Raw genomic sequence first — 24,593 nt, forward strand, 5'->3', positions numbered from 1 at the left:
AATATGTTTTAACTGGATAACTATCAGTCAAGTCTGGGGTTTCTCTGAAGCGACCAGATTTGCAAAAACAGAACTATGAAATGTAATTATAACCTGTGCTTTTTTGTTGTACCGTGCAAATTATTATAAAGAACTCGTCAATGGATATTGAATGAAAATCAGCTGAACCGTGTCACTAAGGACCGAAAAATGAGTGGAAAATTTGCCGTTTCTTCAGCCTCAGCGGCATCGGGGCTGTTGTGTTGATGTCGAGCATGTAAAGGTGCTAAAAAAAAACAGAAATGCATCACTGCCTGAAAGATTAGCCTGTAGGATCAGTGTAAGTAGTGAAGCATGAGTATTAGTCATTTTTATAAGCACAGACACATCATCATAGGAAAACAAGTACATGTGTTGTCAAGGGAATGAAATATCCGCTCTTTCTCTGCCTGGAAGTCAAACGAATGTTGATCATTGTTATTGTTGTGTGCATCAACAGAAGTCACTCTGTGACCATTTCTACTTTTTTAAAATCTGTTTTCTCTCTACACGTTTCGGTCAAATCCATACATACAGTTATATTTCAACCAGTTTAACAGCTCATCAGCAGACGACTGGATCATCTTTAAAGGGCTCATATTTATCTAAACCCACTTTTCTTAGTCTGTGGTTCATTTCTTTGTGTATTTGGACCCTAATAGTTCAGACAGTTTGAATTTGAACCCTCCAAGTGCTGCAAAGCTATCTTTATATTCATTTGGGCAAAAATCCAGTGGATTACTACAACCTGTTTTAATTCCTGCTTAATTTGTTACGTTTTATAACTAGTTACATCACAACATTTGCACATATATGGTCAAGACTTCCGACGAACATTTCTCCAAGTACGACATAATTGTTTATCAGCAGCAGCGGTTGGAGTAAAAACTGAAAATATGTCCAGATTTTGAGTCGATTACCTAAAATGTTCAGTTGTTGGTTGTATTAACAAACACAAGTGGCTGAACAGGACAGAAACCACAGTCAACAACCTGGAGGGGGTGGGGCCTGAAGTGGCTCATTTGCATTTAAAGGGCAAGTGCTCAAAACCACCTTGATGGTGTCATTACTCAGAAATAGGGTTGAAGATGGATCTGTGGAGTTGAATTAATGAAGAATTCAGACCCCATCAGAGCATTTACAGTTTATGGAGACCACAGGGAAATGTTTGAAAGTGAAGAATTCAATTTAAAAAAAAAAAAAAAAAAAAGCAAAATATCACTCCTTTAACCTCGTGAAACCCAGCTGTGGGTTTTCTGTGCACATTTGTGGACAAGAGTTTCACAACTTTATACAAAAAAAAAGAAAAGAAAACTGTCCACTACAAAGGACATTCCACAAAAATTTTAAAAACTGCTTCTGAAAAAACTATTGCATCATGATGTTTCCAATATAGGCACTTATGTGATAAAAAACAAAAAAAGCTTGTACTTTGCTGACATTTCCTGGGGTTTTGGAGGTTAAGGCTGTACGTTCCTTGTGTTCTGATGGAAGTGTATTATTTATGTGTGTGGTTGTAAACACAGACTGAGCTGCTGATGAGCTGTTTTCTCTGCACACAAGTATAAACTAGAAGTCGAGCGATCGTTTGACAACGAGGCGGTACCATCCTGTTCACATGACTTGATGCATTTTGTAAGTTCTCATACTTATACAGTCAGAGATAATGACAATTATCATGTTTCACCAGTATGATAATCAGTTTTACTGTTACTGTACCGAACAAATACTTCTTTAAGGTCACAAAATCAGGGAATATTGCTACGTTCAGACAGTTCACACTTAACGCACAATTCAGATTTTTTGGTGAAATCCGATTTTTTTTGTGTGCTCGTTCATATTACACATTAAATGCGACTTCTGTCAGTTTTGAGTATGAACTGAATGCGACCTTGAAGTGACCCACATGCGCAAAAGAGGTCCTGATGTAATACGTGACCATGCAGGCACGCATTGTGTTTACAGAAGTGTGTGTTTTTTCTGCTGCTCCTCCTCCTGAGAAGTAAAGGTCGGATAATTGTGACTTCATTGTTCAGACTGAAGTCACATTGCACAACATGATATCATGAATTGTGTACAGATAACACACCACTTTTAATCGGCGTGTTATCTGTACGCATTCTAAGTTTTCTGTGTGTATTTTCACGCTGCGTCAAATACCACGCGATTAGCGGGTAGGGGTTAGTGGTTAAGGGTATGTAAACTGGAGATCTTGGCGTACATTGACACACGAAAGGATGAAAATGCGTACGTATAGCACGCCAAACGCCATAAGAACTGGCGTCACATACAACGCTATTTCATGAGATCAGTCTGCATTGCAAAATATCTGATACGCATCGGATTTAGGACCACATATGAAAGTGGCCTGGATGGGATTTTAAAAATTGAGGCTTGTGCTGTTCAGACTGTCTTTAACAGATCAGGTACAGGTCACATATGGGCAAAAAAATCAGATTTGGACCACATTTACCTCCAGTCTGAACGAAGCCTGTGTGTGTGATTTGCAGAATCGCTGATTATCTTGTTATCCTACAGTTTAGACCAGGGGCCACAAAAGACCCTGGACCAGAAAAATAATAGCGTAATAACCTAGAAATAATACCTACATATTTTTTTTCTTGTTTTAGTGCAAAAAAGTAAAAGTGCAATTTTAACAATATTCTGCCTCAGTTCCTCATTTACACATGTGTATTATAACGTACAGATCACAGTGGATCTACAAACACACAAAACATTTAACAACAGGCAGAATATTGATAAAATTTCACTTTTCTTTAGAAATTTCAGGTTCATTGTTTTTTTTTTTTTCATTATTTGCATTTTATGTGAAAGGTCTTCTACATTATATAAACTGCGTACAGATGACGCGCTACTTTTAATTGGTGTGTTGTCTGTAGGCATTCTAAGCTTTCTGCGTGTATGTTCACATGGTTAAGGTTAGGATTGGCGGTTACAGATGATCTTGGCATAGAGTGACACGCGATCAAATGGTGTTGAATAACGCGCAAAAAGATGAAAATGCGTACGTATAGCACGCCAAATGCCATAAGAACTGGCGTCACATACAACGTGATTTCATAGGATCAGTCTGGTGAAAGGATAGTTTGTAAACATAAACATTTTCATCATGTAATTTCACTGTTTTCACACCAAACAGAAAAAATAGGAGTTGTCATTATTTATGGGTTATTTTAATAGTGTTTTACTGGCCCGACCATTTGAGATCCTGTTGGTCTGTGTGTGGCCCCTGAACTAAAATGATTTTGACATCCTTGATCATTAACTCTTCAGGCGCTGGAGTTTGGAGTGTTTTTGTTTAAATATTAAATTTTGATATCAAGCTCGGAAGTGGTTAGACATAAAGTCATACTGTAAATGAGTAAAAGTCAGTCAGCGATTCCAGTTGATAATCATTTATCGGTTGCTGCCGGAGCCCATTTCCATGGATACCGACAGTTTATGAAATGGTGTAACCGCTCTGTCTGGTGTAAATGTTACATCAGTGACAGTTATGGATGAAAAATGATACCATGAACTGAACTGTGTTTGGAACCGTTCTCACAACATGTTCTGTTTACACATAAAAACATTTACATAGTCTTTTTTTTTTTTTTTAAAGTGGACTACTCTGTGTGAGGATGTGCTGATAAAAGATAGTAACTTCTGGTGAAGGCCTGCTGAGCTTTGACTCGCAGCATTGTTGTTTCTCAATCTTACAACCCCATAAAAACACTTCTGCCTTACAAACACGACTTTCTACGTTCTCGTGTACATATATTTGTACATTTATACTTGACTGGATTTTGGAAAACGTTTATCCGACTTGTGTAAAACCTCCTCCCGGTTTCTTTTCTATACTGTCGACAGCAGTGTAATGAAACTCGACCTGTCGGGGCATTTTGTTAACTACCAAAGTTTGTGTGTTTGTTACAATGAAATCCGATTTTCTCAGGCTTTGGACTCGTCTCGGAATGTCGCCTTGTATTTTCACATGATGTTATTTTATGATGGATGAGCTCATTGTGATCATTTCAGCCTCAGCGTTTCGAGGCGTCGCCAACTTTTTATCTGTGCTGTAAATATTCATCTGGGTTAACTGACCTGTGCCAACATGTATGAAAACACTGCTCAGTGTGGAAGCTTTATACGCTCGTCTCAAACACCCGTGTGTATATAATGATGTGTGTTCCTGTAATACTATTTATAATTATCACTGCAGCTATTAAAACATGTACAAACCGTTCACTTCAGTTTGTGTCTTATTTACAGGATGAAGACTGATAAATGTAATAAATGTGCTCTTTCTTTACATTTATTATTATACACTATATGGACAAAAGTATTGGGACACATTGAATTCAGGTGTTTCTTTTCTAACAGGGGTCTGGAATACAAAACAATAATGACTAATGTTTGGTAATATAGATTTATTTTGTGATAAATATCATTGTATTGGTTAGTTTGGTTTAAATTATCTTTGCTTCCAAAATGGCTCAAGACAGTTTTACTTAATTTCTCTCAACATTGATTTTGTTTTGTTTTTTTCATTCATGACTATGATTTTAAATGTTCTACCTCTAAATTTCTAAAATATTTTTCATGCTCTGACTGTAAATAATAATTTTCTACCACAACTAACCATCCACTTTCTTCATATCGCTTAGGAAGAAAAATATCCCATTAAATTTGAAGGAAATATTGATTCATTATTATTTTTTTAAAATCTCAAATCAGCATGAGCAGGACATCTTACAGCTGTAGACATAATGTGTCCCAATACTTTTGTCCATTTAGTTTAGTACATTTACATCAGTGTAAATAAATTTATGGAAATTATGGGAGAGTTTTGGATTTTTGTTTGTTAAAATGTGTGGGGAAACCAGGTCTGAAAACAATCAGATTAAGGCGCATAACTAATAATCAGGCTGTTACTGTGTGTGTGTGTGTGTGTGTGTGTGTGTGTGTGTGTGTGTGTGTGTGTGTGTGTGTTTTTTAAAGGAAGCAGTGTATCTGCAGATAAATAGAGCTCACAGCCAAGTTGTTCCACTAGATGGCGTAATACTACAAAGATAAAGTATCAACGATGGGTTTAACCAGGCAAAAAAAAAAGGTTCATTTAGCAGCTGTTTGCACATATAGTTTCTTAAAACAATGTTTTGTTGATTTGCATAGTATCTAATTGCTTTTAGTGATTTATTCTGTACATGCAATGAAATTTAACATATGTGAACAAGTAAAATAGAAATAATATAAAAATCAACAATCAAGACAATCTTAGAAAGAAAAACAGCACAATAGTTTCATTTACATGCTTGAGAAAAGGGGTGGGAAGACTCTTAAAAATTCAATGATACTGTAAGTTGTAAAAATAAATAAATACATAAGATGAGGATATTTAGAGAAATGAGCAGCTTTATTAGCAGAGTCTTAAGGACAAGTGAAGGATGAGGTATGCACATCCTTAAGTAAAAGTACTAATAAAACACTGAAAATACTTCATTACAAGTAGAAATTCTGTATTAAAAACTCAGTCAAATTGTCCATTGTGTAGTAAAACACTCCCTAACAGTGTTTTACTGAAATATCTGATGTTTTTGACTCATATTCCTGGTGCACATGTTTGAGTTTGAGCTCATTTGACTGTTTTTATAAACTGATTTTTGTTTAATCTCCATAAATACATCATGCATCATATGTTTGTATTTTTACAGAGAACCCTAGACTTTATTTTGCCTCAGAAAAAGGAGGATTTTACTTCATCCTTCAACATCAACCACATGGACAAGAAAGAGAAGAAAAATAGAGACGAACTAAAGCTCTGAGATAAATGCAGAATAAGAAATGATCTGAAATACACCGAATCAGAGGGATAAAATTAAGTTAAAATTGTCCTGAATCTATTTCAGATATTTGTCAAGTACTAAAATATAACAACCAGTATGTTATGCACCAAAATAATGACAAAGTAGCACCACTTTTACATGTTTACGGTCAAATATTGAGTCACTTAGAGGAAACATCTACAGAAATGTACTTTTGTAATGAGAGAAAATATAAGCATAGACTCTGAAAGTTTATATCTGAGCTCAGAAAACTGGTTTAGATGGTTTTTATTGGAGTAAATTCTTCAGAAATGAATAAATATTTGTGTCTAAAAGGATTAACCCTTTTTTTTTTTTTTTTTTTTTTTGGATCAAATTAACCTTTTTACTCTATCAACGTGCAGGTGTTTCTCCAAAAACAAGAAAACTGTTGATATTGTACGGTTATGTCTCTAATCACACTGGTCTACAAGGAAAATGCTTCCAGAATAAAAGTAATGAAATTTTACCACATGAGACTCACTGATAAAGAAAAATCCAGTCAAAAATGCTGGCTGGCTGAACTTTCCAAGATACAGCCTTGTGTCAAAATGTGAAACTCAAGAATTAACGAAAGAATGGGTTTGACTCAAAAGGAATATTTGTCTCAGAGCTACAAGATCTACTTCAAAACACTGTCTGCACATTAGAATACATTCACTTTACAGCTTCTATTTAGTGGAAGATTTCTAAAACTATTATATAAATGTACATAAACCAATATATATGTGGAATAACACTTAATCATATACCATGAAAACATCAGCAAACCGGCACTTTTGTCATTTATTTTCCAATTAATCTTATTAAAATATGTAACATTTAGCACATTTAATTTCTGAAGCAAATCATTTCTACAAAATTGTAGACCAGTGTCACCACCTCTGAGGATTTCCCCCCAAACCTACAGTTAATTTAGGCCCAAACCCATTAGTCCTTAATTTGGTATCGAGTGTGAAATGGTGGTTTTTTTTCATCAGTGCAGAGAGCTTCAGTCCGGAGCTGTGACTTTAATTCAATCTCTCAGTGTGTCGGGGTAATGAACACACTTCCCTCCAGGGTTACGTTACATGCGATGAGGCCGAGGGGAGGATCATTTTTCTTTTTTAAATATCTTGAGCTCTTTATTTTGGTAAACAGCTGCAGGACTCCAGCAGCTACTAAACAGTCAGCGCTCGCCGTGAAATCTAATCTGCAAATAAAGGAAGCTGTTGACAGTTGTGGGACTATTAATTTTATTTAACAGAAGCTGAAGGGGTTATTTTTTTATCCTGTAGTCAGAGTGTTTTTGGCACATGGACTGGACTCAGCACATGTTATCTATCATTTATTTCACTCTCATTTCTCCTCCTGTTTTAGTAAAACAGAAAAATTGAATGGTGTGAAAGTGAAGCTGTTATCTTTTAGCTTCTCACAGTGCGATGATGCTTTTCACTTTCATTTTTGATGCAAATTTAACCCATAAAGACCCAAACATCCACCATCAAACATAATCATCTACTGATCTAAACTGTTTAATACCTGTTGATCCACTATTCCTTTCAATACATGTAAATAATTGGTGTAAAATACAGTTTGTTGTCTTTTCATGGTCATCAGATATGACCCATTTGGACATTCAGAGGGTCTGTAGTTACCATGGAAACACCGTTGTCTTCTACAACATTGATTCAGCAGTAAAACCAGCAGAGTTGGATCAATGACCGTGGGTTGAGGCAATTTGTTTATGATAACTTTGCTGAAAAAGTCCATTTTTCTTCAGTTTTCTCTGTTTCTGACATAATAACTCTCAACTTTAATCTGAGCTTTTATGAACATCTACATGATCGGTGAATTAAATATAAGAAAATACATGATTTACACTGAAAAAATGCAAAACACAGAGGATATTAATATAATAAATGGAGATAAATCACTTAAGACAGGTGAAATAGACAGAAAAATTCATTCAGGAACTGCCACAGAAGTAGCATTTGGGTCTTCATGGGTTAAGTCATCTGTCTAAGTATCAGTCATTCATTCATTAAACATGAATTCTGAAAGTACAACGTGATTTTAGGTGAGTTCCCTTCCAGTAAAAACCTCCTCATCTAGTTTTCAAGATGAATATTGAAACTGTAAATTAAAAAGATGAAACAAAATGAATTAACTGCACAGCATGTGAGTAATATTCAGAGCCGGTCGATTGAAATCTGTCTAGTTTTCACACCACATTAACTTTATTTCACCAACGGTCAAATGAAGCTTATGTTTCCAATTTTATACTGGAATTGTAACCAACAGTTTGCATGAGCACATTGAGATGTATTTTGAGGAGATAATGGTGTGTTCTGGACCAAACGAATGTCACGATAAAAGTTTAACAGGTTGATTTTTAAAGAAATCAGGTGGTTATATGTGGTTTTGAGCTCTTCTTTAGGGTCAAAAAGAAAACAAGAAAATGATAAAACACGAAAACATGTTGTGTTTTGGTTGAGAATGTGAACAAAATAAAGACAAATGAGAAGAAAAATGTACAAATACATTCTTTTCTTGCCCCTAACATTTACTTTACTTTCTCAAAAATTAGACACCAATGGGTTAAATGAATTTTCTTCACATAGAAACTGATAATAGACATTAGAATTAGTAAGCATAAAACATTTGAATGATATATACAGTAAATTCAGTGCAATTTAATTCACTTCCATGAGAACTGTCCACCATATCATGATCAAAATATGGAAAATATGGATTTTTTCACAACATTTATCATGCCAAAATATGACCAGAAACACAAACTGTCCCAGATCATTTATACTGAACCTGTAAATTAAGTACTTTTTACTATTTCCCATGTAGTTTCTACCAGACTGCAACACTTTGGTGATTTTTTATCAACTACTGCAACCATTTTGAGACTTGATAAAGTAAAAAAGAAGTGTAAATTATCTGAACACAGCTTCTTAAATATGAGTATTTTCTGGTTTCTTGTCTCCCCTGTGACAGAAAACAACAACTAATTATTATTTTTATATTCAATTAATCTGTTATGTGTTTTATTGATGAATTTATTGATTCTCTTTTCTAAAAAATATGTGAAAAATGTTTCAAATCTAATCAGTTTAATGTCACAGAGGAGGAAAGAAATCAGATGTACAGTATAAATAAATTTGAATTGGACTGGGAATAAATTAATGATTATTAAAATGGATTTGGCAACAAACTGATTAATCGACAAGCCATTTGAGGACATTGTTGTGACACTGACACACTTTAATAAATATTTTTTTCTAACTGGCTGATTTTTTTTACCTATAAAATATGAGAAAATATCTGAAAAATCTTTCAGAGCCAAATCTAATCAATTTATTGTCACAGAAAAGGAAATAAATCAGTAAAAACATATAAAGAAAGTCTGAATTTGAGTTTTTACATTTTTTTTTTTATCTTAAATTACCAAATATTTACAGATTAATTTAATATTTGGCAACAAACTGATCAATTGATTAGTTGACAAGACATTTGAGAAGCCAAATCTAATCCATTTATTGTCACAGAGAAGGAAATAAATAAGTAAAAACACATTTAGAAAGCCTGAATTTGAGTTATAGTTATAATATTCAGCAACAAACTGATTAACTGATTAGTTGATAAGAGCTTTGAGGACACTGAAACACTTTTTTCAACATTTTCTGTTGTTTTATAACACAAATGTGAATGAGTGAATGAGTGAATGAATGACTGAATAAATGAATGAATGAATGAATGAATGAATTTTAAATGAATGTGTCTAAAATTGAGGGGAAAAAATTAATATATAAAAGCATCATCAAATCATGATATGCACAAGTTTGAAAAAGGACAAACTGGAAAACTGGGAGAAGCAGTGGAGATGTTTCAAGATGCTGTTGTTCAATCATTTCTTCATGTTTACTGCTGAATGAAAATATTTACATGTACAAACTCTCCTGTTACACTAAAATGTGAATACCCTGAACAAATATGAAGAACCTGAAATGTCTAAAGAAAATTAAGCACAATTTGAACAATTTTTCTGCCTGTTCTTCAGTGTTCAGTGTCTTTGTAGATCTGATCCATAATGCACATGGAGAAATGAGAAGTTGAGGAATAATATTGTTAAAATTGCACTAAATTTTCTTATGTTTTTTTTTAACCCTTTCATGCAATTATGAGAACCTTGGTCACAATATTTGTGTTTTGTTTTTTTTTTATTGCTCTTTAGGCATGAAAGAAACATGCAATTTAGGTTTTTTTTTTTTTTTTTAAGGAGTTACAAAACTGTCCACTCAGCCGGACCCCATGCATTTAATTTTTCAGGCAAAGAAACATGTATTTAAAACCTAATATCAGAAAGTGATATGGAAAAGTATGCAATAAAAACATTTTTAATGCTGCTAATCAGATGTTTTCCCACAAATTTAACCCTTTCATGCATAGTGCTCACTCCAGTGGACAGTTACTCTACAGCTGTTCTCTTGTATATTCATGGGTTTTGTTGTTTTAGTTCCATATCAGCCAACACAGTGGACACTTATACATCATCTCATAAACTGCAATTCATACCATTATTGTAACTTTGCTGTTCTTGATTGGTTCTTGAGTGGAAATCAATTGTTAATATTTATTTTTTGCATATTATCTCCATGAAGTGAGTGATAACTAGTATTAGAATATGTTAAAATGTGAGAAAACATCAGATTAGCTGCATTAAACATGGTTTCATTTCACTGTTTTCATATCACTTTATGATATTGGGTTTTAAATACATGTTTCTTTGCTTCAAGAATAAAATTCATAGTGTAGCTGAGTGGACATTTTTGTAACTCCATGAAAAACAGGTTGATTTAAAAAAAAAAAAAAAAAAAAAAAAATCAATCACATTGTTTTTTTTTTTCATGCCTAAAGAGGAATAAAAACACTCAGGAAAAAAAAAATCTTGATTAAGGTTCTCATAATTCATGCATGAAAGGGTTAAAATCCTCTAATACTAGTTTTTATTCATTTCATGGAGATAATATGCAAAAAAAAACAACAACAACCCTGTTTTGTTTGTTGATTTTACACTAAAACATGTCACTGTGGATCAGGTTTATCAAGAACAGCCTAGTTACAGTAACGGTATGAAATGCACTGTATGGGATGATGCAGAAGTGTCTACTGTGTCTGCTGATATGGAACTAAAACAACAAAACCCATGAATATACAAGAGAACAGCTGCAGAAGAACTGTCCACTGGAGTGACCTATGCATGAAAGGGTTCATTTAAATATCAGGGTTTTATTTGGATAGTTTATAAAAGTAATTATTTTCATAATTTAATGTTTGTTTGTTTTTTTACACTAAATCAAAGACAAAATTTGTTGTTGTCATTATTTATCGGTTATTCTGTTATTATTTTTCTGGTCCGGCCCACTTCAGATCAAATGAAGCTGAATATGGAACTGAACACAAATGAGTTTGACAGCCCTGTTTCAGAGCTTTATCAACACGCTTCAGAAAACGTCCAAGCACATGTTTGAGTGTTGGTGTTTGTAGAATAAAGCTGAGGTGTTTTCAGGGTTAGTCAGTGACTTTGGACGCCGTTCGTTCCGCTCCACACTGTGCATGAACCTCCGCCCTGCTCCGGGTGGGGGTGCATGTATGCATGGATGTATGTACGTATGGGGGGCTGGCCCCTGCTGATTCAGAGGTTAGGAATTTGCATCTGATTGCTGTTTGTCAACCAATGATGTGAGTGTGCAGGCCGGAGCGTCTCCACGCCTCTCCCCGTCTGTCTGCGATGTGAGCTCTGAAAGCGACACTCCAACTCTGAAAACACAATTACACGCAAAAGCCCAATGCGTGGATATCATGCAGTCACATGAAACCACTTTATTTCTAGCTGATAAACACAAGAGCCGCCACCTCTCGTCCTCGTCCTGGTTTTGGTGCCGTTTTTTTCTCAGTGTTTGACCGAAGAGGAGCCTGGATTCACAGACAACAACAGGAATGTGTCTTCCGGTTCCAAAGAGTGAGAAGAGCCGACGGAAGCCCATGTAGTAAGTTTATATCTGCTGCAGTTCGCCTCCGTCTGGGTCTGCGTTACCTGTTTGTCTAATGAATGTCGCTGCCTTTCTTTTGTATCTATCCGTTGTCTTGTCTTCGTCATATACAGCGTTTTTTTCTTATCGATACGCCGTTATCAAATCGCCTGATCAATAGTCGATTGCTTGCTGAGGTAGCGGATGGATCCGGTCCAGCCGTATCACCACTACCATTGAATGTGAACGTTAATTTCAAAACTGCGCTTAAATTCAGGGCACTATTTCTTATTCTTTTTTGGTTTAATGGCTGACTTTTGAGGTGTTGTCAACGTTTTATTTAGTTTGAATTTATTTATTTATTTATTTATTTATTTTTTACCAAAAATGACGAATTAACCTAGCAAATTAAGGTGTCTTAGAAGCTAGCATTTTTGTCTTAAATCTTACATTTACAAATTTACAGCTAAATGGCATTTAGCATTTTGACTGTTGACAGCTATTACCGGCTTATAATGATATCAACGTGTAAAAATGCAACAATTTACTTACACATGGGAAAGAAAATAACTTTGAATGCGTTTTAACTGCACAGTTATAGCAAATTTGTTAATTTCAGTTAACTCAAGGTGATTTTCTTCTTGGTGGGGTCTACAGTTAGCTAAATATCCTGCCAATAATTTCCTGCAAGGTTTAATACATATAAAAGACACTGCATTTAACCATTGTGTTAACATTACTTGTAACTTGGAAAAAATCCAGTGTCTCAGGTTATTTGAAGCCTAATTATGACATATACATATAGAAATAAGTTTTGTACATTAAAATTAGTAGCCCAGACTTTTAACATACATTCAAGAAGGGCTCACTTTTTATACATTGTTAACATTTTAGGTCATTTAACTACATTTTTTGACTGAAAAAGAAGAGGTAACATAACAAAATAGCATGTCTTAGGAGCTAGCTTTGTTGTGATTAATTTTATTGAATAAACGGCTAAGTAGCATTAGCCGTTAACTGCTAGCCTAAGCTAATAAGGATATGAATATGTAAAAACTCAACAAAAGTGTTTATTACACATAGAAAAAATGAATAGGTTAGTTTTAACTAAATAGTTGTGGTCAAAGTTGCTAATTTTAGTGATTTTTAAGGTGATTTTCTCAATGATGGGTTCTACAATTATCTAAACATATAATTTCCTACAAAGTTTGATGTACAAATAAAAGTCTATTATCTTAACATTATTTGTAGTGTGGACAAAGTTCAGTGTCTCTGTCTATTTCAAACCTAATTATGAGATAAAAATGTGAAAATAGCTTATGTATGTTAAAGGTTGTAGCCCAGACATAGTCTCTCATGCATATTTTTTCCCGGTTAAACCCCTGAATTTGTGTATATCTGTGTTGAGGCACAAAACAAAGGTGGAGTGGGTGGATAAAAAAAGTCTGTCAGCATCTAAGATCAAGACAAGTCAAGTCAAAACATCAACCGTTTGATATGGACACAATGGGCTGCCTTCAGGACGACATTCACGGTGGTGGGAAACTCCACTGTACATAAGAGCCTTCTTATGTCTGTTCATGGTCGTATCGGGTATAAATAAGGGCAGTGCAGGCCACTATTCATCCATGAACATTGGATTGGACGAGCTAAAGAAATCCATACAACTTGGTCTGGTCCTCCAGGCTGTCAGACCTCACAGCCAAAACCAAAAGCTGCTGGCATTTGGTGTGTGGTTGGTTGTATACTTTCTCAGTAGGTGCTTGCTCAGTTGTGGGGGTGGGGGTTTGCATTCACAGGAAGCTACTCTGGTTATAAAGCCACGTCTAGTGCTTTGTCTCAATGACCTTAAACATATATGTTCTGCAATACAGATCTTGAAAGTTTGGAGGTTCTTATTGTCCAAGTCTGACCTAATTACAAATTCAGAATGTTTCTCAGCCTGTCAGCTTTAGTAAGATGAAGAAACATCTCAGAATACTATGTAAAAATGGTTGCAGATACAGTTTCAGCAGCTGTCGTACAACAATAGAAGACATTTCCCTTTAATGCCCTTGTGTGCCATTCGCTTTGTAGGTGGCAGGACGCGGTTCTAAAACGTCCTTGGCATCATAACCTATGGTCTCACTGAGATTTCATAAATTGATGAGGAAATGGCATGTTGAAATGAGCACATGTGAACCACAAGCAACTAAATCTTCACTTCAAGATGACATATTGAGATTAAGATCGTCACAGTTGGTTTCACCATTACCCTGCATATCCAGATCGACAAAAGTAAAGAAAGTGCGAGGCAGTAGATCGGTAGAAGTTGCCACCTGTGGCTTTGCAATGTGATTATTAAGCATTGAAATTCTTAAGAGAGATTTCCGGGCCCCTTATCGCACCCTGCACCCCACCATCGTCCAATCACTTTAGAGGCTTGCCTAGAAATTGCCTCACTAATCTGTTTGGTCCAATCTGGCATATGGTTTCCTCCAGGCCAGCGCCGGTCAGCTGTTGCCCGCTCCAGGTTTCCAGCAGAGAAATACTGGTGCAGCAAATGGGTGGAGTGATGTTTGGTTGTGATTGGCTCATTGTGGATTAGAAACGTATGGCCAGCGATCAAGTTCAGATGTTTAAAGACCTCCTCTTGTTGTTGCATATTTTAGGATGGCCTAATGACTAACATTCCTTGTTATGAAGCCAGGCTTCACATAGAGACGCTTGTTGCTCTCGATTTGCGGAACTGTTGCCAGAGTTGTGTTTATGTTTTTAAACTCATTTCTCACTACCTGGTATTTACTCCAGTTGATGGTAGAAGATCTACTTTTGTCATCTTCATGTCAGCACCTCTAGGGCTATAGTAAAGAGAATGTCTCGGCATTGACGGATTGAATATTTTCTTTTAACCACAAAGTACAGTGAAAATGCCTGTGAGCTTTTTAAACCGTCATTAAACCCCCATTATTTGAGTTGTTCAACACTGTTCAACATTAGTAGACATGAATCCACAAATAGATAGTCTTGTAGATTTATTGTAATGCTGAAACAGTTTGTTTAACTCATAAAATTGTTTGGAGAAAATTATTCCACATCAGTTAGAAAACTGGATTAATCTTTAACAAGCTAAAATACCAAAGAGTATAAGCTTCTCAAACAGGAGGATTTGCTGCTTTCCAGTGATTATCATTAATTGAAAGCCTCGGGGTTATTGACTGTTATGTATGAAGGTATGAAGGCATTTCTATTAAACCCGAGAAACATGTTCTCATTCTTTCTCCATTTCCTGACAGTTTAATGATGAATCCAAACAATACTTGAGAGATTGGGTTGGTGACTTGATGCTTAGTGTGTAATTTTCCACTCTACTTTTCAGACACTTCTATCACATTAGCGTCTCGATATGGCCTTGATATGAGCGGATGTTGTAGATATGGCACTTGGCCAGGTCTGGCTTGTCATGCTTTTGGTGTGTGTACTCATTGTCTTGTTCTGATGTGTGTTTTTGTTTCCTGGAGTGTATTTGTTCATCTGAACACTGCTCCTTCCAGCCATTTGTCCAATCAAGTGCTCAGTGTTCAGTGACTCTGAGGCCGGCACAAAGCCTCGTCTTGTCGATGTGTACCTCCAATTTAAAACCGGTGTTCTATTTGCTCTCGGACAGATTAGGCAGGTATGTGGATTCGCACCTCCGTGTGTTTAGGTTTGTTCAATATTAGGTCGCAGGGTGGGCCATTTTGTAATTTAAACTGTTTATGAGCACAATCCTCACAGCTTCCTGTCATCACGGCCGTCTGATCTCAGCCAAAGGGTATTTGAAGAACATTTGGAATCAGTAATATGCAAATAGCTCTCTCGGTTTGCCTTCAAGTGCCATGGCTCAGTGAGCAGCGGTAACAGGCAGTTGCCCATGGAACTGGTTAGTGGCTGTGAATGAACGACAAACATACACAGGGAAGACAAACAGGTACAACACCTGTTTGTTTTGTTCTTATAAAACTATAATCCTGTGTGGGTTGAAAACTTCATGTTGTCAGTACCTTAAACCTCCCTTTTCAGGCTTAAGGGTGTGGGCTTTGGCTTCAGGCGTCCAATGTGTCACTTACTTGAGTGTTTCAGTTATAAACAACCTCCTGTATTAGCATCAATTGTATTCCAGTGAATGAGCGCTGTGTGTGCACACTGCAAGCTTTCCTTCCATTAAACAAGTGGTTTCAGCTGGTTTTCTGCCAAAAGCTACATTTCTGAAGGGCCTGTGCAGCACGTGGGGCTTTAACTCTGTTATCCTGCCAAAAAATGCAGGAAAAAAATGGCAAGTTACTTCACTGCTTGGGCTGGAGCCATGGGGGAATCCCAGCATGGTGCGTTGTGACGCAGGCGGAGCGCTCTCAAAGGCTGGGGCTGAGGTTTTGGGATGCCCTGCAGTGGCTGAACCAGGCTGCTAAGACAGACCAAGGCCTTGTGTTTCTAGGCGGCTGCAGAAACCGTTCAGTGGCAGCCAGTGTCATCTATCCTGGTACTTATCTGCCTGGATACCAGCACGCAGCTGCAACATAGTGACACGTCTGTCAAAGCTGAAGCATTTCTAATTTATATCTGAATATACCAGCACTGGCAATCCGCCCAGACAATCAAAAGTTAATTTGTGAGTGGATGGAGCTGCCAGCTTTTATTAGGGGATCACACATCACAGACAGGCATCCGAACCTGTGATCCACTCGTAGCTTTTTTATTTTTAATTTTTTTTATCCTTGTAGATGTCAATTAGAGCGCACGAGGCTCATGGGTTAAGTCTCCTGCTCATCCACCTCTGCTCTGCACACAAAAGACTTGATTGTGAAAGATCACAATGCAATGACGTGACCACACAGTCACCATATAAACCAACAAGTTAATCCAGTTTGGGCCTTTCAGCTATTCACTGAAAATGTAAACCCCTTACCCCACCTCTGCTGCAGTAGAGTAACTATCATCATACCATCAGTCTAGAGTTACAATAGCAGTGCACTGAGCTCTGCGAGCAGCAACATGCACGCCGCCTCCTCCTCAATCCGTTTTTATGGCAAAGTCGGTTTGCACATGAGGAATTTGACTCATCTGGTTGGCTCTGCAGATACCTTTAGGAAATGTAGCAAACACATTCAGAAAGTGAGTTGTACAAGTTGAGAAGTACTTGCAGAATAAGTATTAATGTGTAAAATCAATGCAACATTACAAATGATATGAAGTGTGTTTCTGTTAAACAGTCTGCACCATCCTCTGGCTGCACAAAACAAAGCCACAACAGTGAGAAACACTATAAATATCATGGAATAAACAGAGCCATCTGCCATCGAGCATCAAGCACAGGTTATTCAACAGCATGTCACCGCTGTCAGACAAGTGTTGACTGGACTTGATGTGATTTTACTGTAGGTAACAAAAGAGAAACAGTTGTTCGAACATGTAAAATAATATCCAGGAGTACACACCAAAAGCATAAAAAAAGGGCTATTGTTTTACTTGTGCAGTGTTTTCTTCCTTCACTGTACCATGTGTTACTCCTCCAGAGCTGTCATCACATGAGATTTATGTTTGCTCTTCTCATACTACAGTCTCCACGTGAAACCAGAGGTAGTTTTGTAGCTCGGCGGCGAGGTCAATATCCACCAGGCAGGCGGCGGCGGCGATGGGCACGTCAGCTGAATCAGCACAGGCATTTTCTTCACTTTAACTACTCATATCTGACACATTCTTAAACTTAAATTCATCTGTCTTGCGCTCTTTCCATGTGGGCTGTTCAACTCTTTACATAGAACTACTTAAACCTACAGAAATACATTATCTTTACAGCCCACAGAGGAATATTTTGCTCCACTTTATCTGGAAGAACATTCAGAAGAGGCCGAGTTGTGTCACGGTTTTGTGAATGGTAGCTGAGTCCAGTGTGGATTGGAACGGTACCAGGTCCAACAGCGCCGGCGGCATCTCAGACCTCGTTACTGTGCTTCCTATTTATGCCACCTACTTAAGTTAGTGATAGAAGACACTCATCAGAAAGCTTTTAATTCCTCTATGTCAAGAGTGTCAAACTCATTTTAGTTCAGGGGCCACATACAGCCTAATATGATATAAAGTGGGCCGGACCAGTAAAATAACATAAATAATAGAGTAAGAACTCATAAATAATGTCAACTCCAGTTTTCTCTGTGTTTTTAAGTGAAAAAAAGTAAAATCACATAATGAAAATGTTTACATCTACGAACTGTACTTGAACGTAACATGAACTACCTGAAAATGTGTAAGAAAAATAAGTGAAATTTTAAAATTTTACATTTTAGTTTATTTATTTACACATGTTCATCACAACGTACACATGACAGTGGATTTACAAATACAGAATGCAGAATATTGGTACAGTTACACTGACTTCTCTTTAGACATTTCAGGTTATTCACATTTTTTGTAAAAGGCTAGTTTGTAAATGTAAACATTTCTGTGTAATTTTACATTTCTTACACTTGAACAAAGACAAAAATTTGCAGTTTTCATTATTTATAGGTTATTATGGTAGTATTTTACCAGTCTGACCCACTTTAGATTGAATTGACCTAAAATGATTTTAACATCCTTGATTGTTAATATCTTCAGTGTAATTTTTTCATTTCACGGGCATTTGGCGGGCCGGTTTTGGCCCCCAGGCCGCATGTTTGACACCTGTGCTCTATGTCATCATCCAGACCGGCTGGTTATACTGAAATTAATATGTAGATTTGTATTTAAGTAGTAATAAAATACACTCAAACGCTGAAGGTAAAAGTAAAGACGCAACTACACGTGCAAACCCACTTCCATGTATGTTTACACATATGTGCATTTTCTGAAACACTGAAGAGATATGTTTGTATTTACATGTGACTGCACTTTAGGGTAGGGTTGTATGAATAATTTTTTTTTCACATGTATTTTTATTGAGTATCCTTCTAACTTATAACCCAAAGCAGTACATGAAATAGGAATGATACACTTTTTTTTTTTTTTTTTTTTTAAAAAACATAAATGAACAGATGAACAAAATAACACATAGGGCATTTCAAATATCAAAAATTAAAACACAAAAGTACTGATGAAAATGAAAATGTGCATACTTATAGAGATAACCATATATAAATAAACAAATGAATAAAATAAAAATAATAACTTATAAATGACTAATGCATTTTTAAAAAATGTACATATCTACACATACAGGTGTTGCATGAATTATTGTAACTTAAATGCAAAAGTATAGAAGTGAGTTAAAAGTATAGAAAAATACAAAATCCTCAAAACAAGTTAAAGGGGTCATATTTTAGTAAACCCACTTTCATTAGTCTTTGGTTCATTTATGTGTGTATTTGGACCCTAATAGTTCATACAGTTTGAATTTGAACCCTCCAGGTGCTGCAAAGCTATGTTTATATTCATTTTGGCAAAAATTGAGTGGATTTCTACAACCCTTTTTAAATTGTTTCGCTTAATTCGCTTAATTTGTTACATTTTATAACTAGTTACGTCACAATATTTGCACACATAAGGTCAAGACTTTCGATGAACATTCCTGTTTCTGTTGTCATTACTCAGAAATAGGGTTGAAGATGGACCTGTGGAGTTGAATGAATGAAGAATTCAGACCCAAGCAGAGCATTTACAGTTTATGTCGACCACAGGGAAATGTTTGAAAATGCATAATTCCATTTAAAAAAGCAAAATATCACTCCTTTAAATGTAGTGACTTCCATTTTGCAGGATTTCCATGGTCAACGACCAGACACTCACTTATGTATGTATCTTCATTTATGTGAATGTGAATATAAAGTCTGGAATTTGACCAAAGATGCCTTGAAAAATGTCTTTAAAAGTAAGAAATTCTGATTTATTAAATCTGCAGATGCCCCAAATGTGTATTTTTCCTTTTTTTGTGTATTTTCCAACATATATATATATATATATATATTTGCATATTATGTTGTATTTTAGCATATTTTGTGTATTTTTGCATTTTTATATATATTTTTTATATCAATTATTTTAGTCAAAAGTTCAGATTCATCATACTTGCAGACACCCTGATTGTGCATTTTTTGTATTTTTTTGTGTATTTTTGTGTGCATTTTAGCAAATTCCAGCGCATTATGGCATATTTTTGTGCTTTTTTGGTGTATTTAAGTGTAATCCTTGTACATGTCGGTGTATAATAACTCCAACAATCATTCATAGATGGAAAATGCAAAACCCTCAAAACAAGAAAAAATGTAGTGGCTTTCATTTTGCATGATTTGCATGTAAAGTGATACTCAAACACAACCAGACACGTTAGATGTTTTACATTTATTTATTTATGTACCTTCATTTATCCAGGAAGGTCTCTGTGGGATACAGTATCTCCTCTTCTATTTCACATAGAAAATACAGTCAATATGTTAAAGCAACATTAAAAAAATAGAACAAGAATGGGTGAAGTAAGGTAAAGAAAATCGAAAGGGGTAAATAGACCATAATTTTCACTTCTCTTCATTGTCGGCTCATTTGTGTTGCTCTAATGTGGTTATTTGCTCTAAAAACATCATTTTAATTAACTTCAACTAACGAAGAGAGGAGGTTTTTATGCAGTACAATCACATTATGACCAATCTATGCATCTAGTTCATTCATTCAGATTTTTTTCCTTTATGATCTGTGAAGGTTGTGCTGGGAGCTGCTTGTTTGCGGACTTTATCCAACTCCATTTATATGTAACAGTAAAAGTGGCATGTAAAAAAAAAACAAAAAACAAAACAGTTAAAGTGGCTGGTGTTTATCACTGTTACAGAGAAGAGACACTGTGGAATACAGTAAAGGCTGTAAAAGGGTGGGTTTGAAGGCTCTAGTTTGTGTCTGCTGATATTTGGGATTCAGTGACGCTAAACAAAAGAACACAGGTACCTGAACAGTGATCAGTAATGACAGCTGTCAATCATGTCTTTAGCCCCTCCCTGTCTGTAAACACCTGTGATTGAGACCTTGATTATTCTAAAAATTGATAATCAATCCTTAAATCTGACACTCAAAGGTCTTAAAAAATACACAGGCACAATAAACTATATTTGCTCCATTTTCTTTGTAAATATTTGTACAGAATTAGTCAAATGTGTAATTAGTGTTGATCATTTTCATGTATTTTTGTGTATGTTACTATATTTTAGTATATTTTAGCATATACTTTGTGTTTTTTAGTGTATTTTATGTGTGTCTTATTGTATTTTCGCATATTCTTGGGTATTTTAATATATTGTAGCATATCTGTTTATATATTTTGGGGCATTTTTTGTGTGTTTTTTTGGTATATTTTAGTGCGTTTTTAGTGTATTTTAGCATATTTTAGTGTCATTTAGCATATTTTGAGGTATTTTAGCATAATATTTTGTCTTTTATCATATTTATTTGTATATTTAGATCATTTTTTGGTGTTTTCTTGTATATTTTAGTGCATTTCTAGTGTATTTTAGCATATTTTAGTGTCATTTAGCATATTTTGGTGTATTTTAGCATAGTTTTTGTGTCTTTTAGCATATTTATTTGTATATTTTAGGGCATTTTTGAGGAGTTTTGTGGTGTCATTTGGTGCGTTTACAGTGTATTTTAGTGTATTTTAGTATATTTTTGTGCGTTCTAGTAAATTTATGTGTGGTTTTTTGTGCAGCTTGAATATCAGTAGTAGAAACCTTAGTTAGGGACAAATGGAAATGGAACATTAGCTGAATTGAATCTGGTTCAACACAGTAACTATGAGGCCCGTTGGACTGTTGATTGACTGAAGATGCTTTGAAAAACATCTTAAAAAGTCATAAATTTGACTCCCATCTTTCCACAGAAGGTTGAATTCTTGTTTCCTCTCAGAAAACTTTCAATCGCAGTATGCTGGAAGGTGATTTTGGAAGTTTTGGCCAAAGATGCCAACAGCGCCACAGCTTAATTTTTCTTTTTTTTTAATTTGGGTCGATCCCTGGTCATCCTGTAAACAGCATGTCACTTATTTACTTTAATCGTCGTGTAAACACTGGTTAACACTTGGCGCGATGAGTTAAAGAGTAACTGTGCAGGGAGTAGCCAAACAGTAGTCATTCATCAGTTTTTCTACTAAAAGCATAAAAAACAAGAAGTTGGTCAGTGGTGCTGGTCTTGATTATGAGTCCCTCTCTCACATTCCTTGCAGCATTACCTCGCAAAGGCAATAACACAGGGTCCATTGAGCCTCGCTGCACCAACAACAAGATCATTGAGCAAGTGTCGCGCAGGCCGGTCACGCACTTTCCACTGACCCCGTCCACCAAGACACAGCAACACAGCAGGCCAAATCTGATTAGCCACAGCTATGCCATAAATTAAGTGGGCATAGAGCAAAAATAATCCGCAGATCCACTTCTCAGCAGCGAATCTGCGGCCGTCTATCACGGAGCAGAGTGATTTATTGTAACCGATGTTTCAGTGGGAAGAAGCGTCACAGACGAGAGTTTGGTCTGAGTGATATTTATGTCTGGAAAATAAGTACAGTTATACAGTAATTATATATCAGAATATGGAAAACAAGGGTTCATAGTGGTATTTTTATACTCTTCTTTTGTCTGTAGGGTTTATCTGAATGTTCCGTCTCAGCTAATACACTTTTTCATTGACATTTTCAAGCATTTGATCATAAGGAAGAGTTTACCGTCTTATGTATTGTTCTAAGATTACGCTCATGTTCTTAATCTTGATTTCATGTTGTGAAGCCCTGTGTACATGAGCTGCCTCTTGTTCCATTCGTTCACATAAATTTATTGTCTTTTACGTCATTTTTATTTCACATAGAAAACACAATCGATACAGAACTATGAAACCTGTTGTACTGTTATTTTTGGGAATGTAAGGTCTGAAATTTGACCAAAAATGCCTTAAAAACCATCTTAAAAAGTCAGAAGTCCAGCTTCATCAGACCAGCAGATACCCTAATCGTGTACTTAGTGTATTTTTTGTGTATTTTAGTGCAATTTTTCTTTTGTTTTTTTTACTGTGTTGTGCGAATTTTAGCAAATTTTGTGTATTTAAGTGCATTTTTTTCTTTTTTACTGTATTTTTGTGCATATTTTAGCACATTTAATGTATTTTAGCATATTTTATGTATTTTTTAGGGCATTTTTTGTGTTTTTTACTGTATTTTTGTGTGTATTATAGCACATTTTTATGTGTTTTAGTGGATTTTTTCTTCTCTTCTTTTAGTGTATTTTTGTGCATATTTTAGCAAATTCTTGTGTATTTTTGTATATTTTTTGTATAGTTTAGGGAATTTTTTGTGGGGTTTTTTTGGGGTGTTTTAGCATCATTTTTGTGCCTGTTGATATATAATAACTCCAACAATCATTGTTTGATGAAAAATACAAAACCCTCAAAACAAGAAAAAATGTAGTGACTTACATTTTACATGATTTGCACCTTCTTCAAGCATCACCAGACACATGTTCAATGTTTTACATTCATTTATTTATGTATTTTCATTTATCCAGGAAGGTCCCAGTTGGATTCATTATCTCTTTGTCAAAACCCCCCCCCAAAAAACGCAGCTACAAACTATTTTACATGGAAAACAATCAATAAATTCAGATAAAGTAGAAGAACATTAAATCTTATTCCATTCTTTCACGTAATTTTCTTCTCTTTTACGTCATTTTTTATCTCAGTGTGTCTTTAAAATCACAAAAAAACCATCTGATTTCCAAATGTTAGGCTTTAAACCTAATGGAATTAAAGATTTGCCTTTGTTTTAATCATCTAATAATCACTGGCGACTGATGATATCAACATATTTTGTTATCGCCTCTATACAACGTGTTGTCATTTTCACATTGTGTCTTTATCTTTGCTCTGGAATAAGGACGCTCAGTACCTATCATCATGAGTTAAATTATGATAAGTAATTAGATTAACAGAGTACAGTACAGCCAGTACCACCTACAGAGACGTACACTGCATCAAGTAGAAATCCAGAGGAGAAATTACAGAACCACCCACGCTGATTTATGATCTCTGAGACACAAATCACAGAAATACCAGCAAAGAGCATTTAGCACCAAAAGGGAAGATGAGAAGAAGGGAAAAAAAGGCATTGTGGATGCTTTGTTGATTACTCATCTGTGATTTTCCAGGCTGTTGTTTTAATACCAGAAAGACCTCACCCGGTTCATCTCAAACCACAACGCTCTCTGTCAGGAAATGCATAGTTCGATTTCTAATGTTGAAATGCTGCAGCGACGTTGGCACACGACCGCTTTCCACCTTCTGACATGGCGGTTTTCTTCTGATTTCACACAGAGAAAAGTAAAATACAAAAGAGGAAGAAATAGGACAAAAAGTGCAGTGTGGTACTTTCAGATTACACAGGCTGAGGCGGGAAAAAATGAAGTGTTTCATGGATTTGAGCAGTTTTTATGAATCTGTGCTTTACTTTAGTCATAATTTCCTTCTTTTAACAAGTTTTTACCTTCATTCCTGCTTTGATAGATGGTTAATTATCGAATTGTTTATGGGTTAATGATGCAAAATAGGAATAATAAAGACCCAAATCACCACTGGCGACCTAAAGAATCTACGGATGTAAACTGTTTAATACCTGTTGATCCATTAATCCTATTGATCCATGTAAATAATTGGTGTAAAATGCAGTTTGTCATCT

At 35.6% G+C, this 24,593-nt stretch overlaps 1 protein-coding gene across 2 annotated transcripts in view; it reads left to right on the plus strand.

Annotated features, from left to right (window-relative positions):
- The first annotated feature begins 11,669 nt into the window (after positions 1 to 11,669).
- arid3a (AT-rich interactive domain 3A) overlaps positions 11,670 to 24,593 on the plus strand; it is a 117,969-nt gene continuing 105,045 nt past the window's right edge. For both annotated transcript variants that reach the window (XM_030131391.1, XM_030131392.1), the window contains exon 1: positions 11,670 to 11,923. The gene's annotated coding sequence lies outside the window, so the exon portion shown is untranslated. The remainder of the gene's footprint in view (positions 11,924 to 24,593) is intronic.

Source organism: Sphaeramia orbicularis, chromosome 4 (genome assembly GCF_902148855.1).
Source record: "Sphaeramia orbicularis chromosome 4, fSphaOr1.1, whole genome shotgun sequence".
Lineage (NCBI taxonomy): Eukaryota > Metazoa > Chordata > Actinopteri > Kurtiformes > Apogonidae > Sphaeramia > Sphaeramia orbicularis.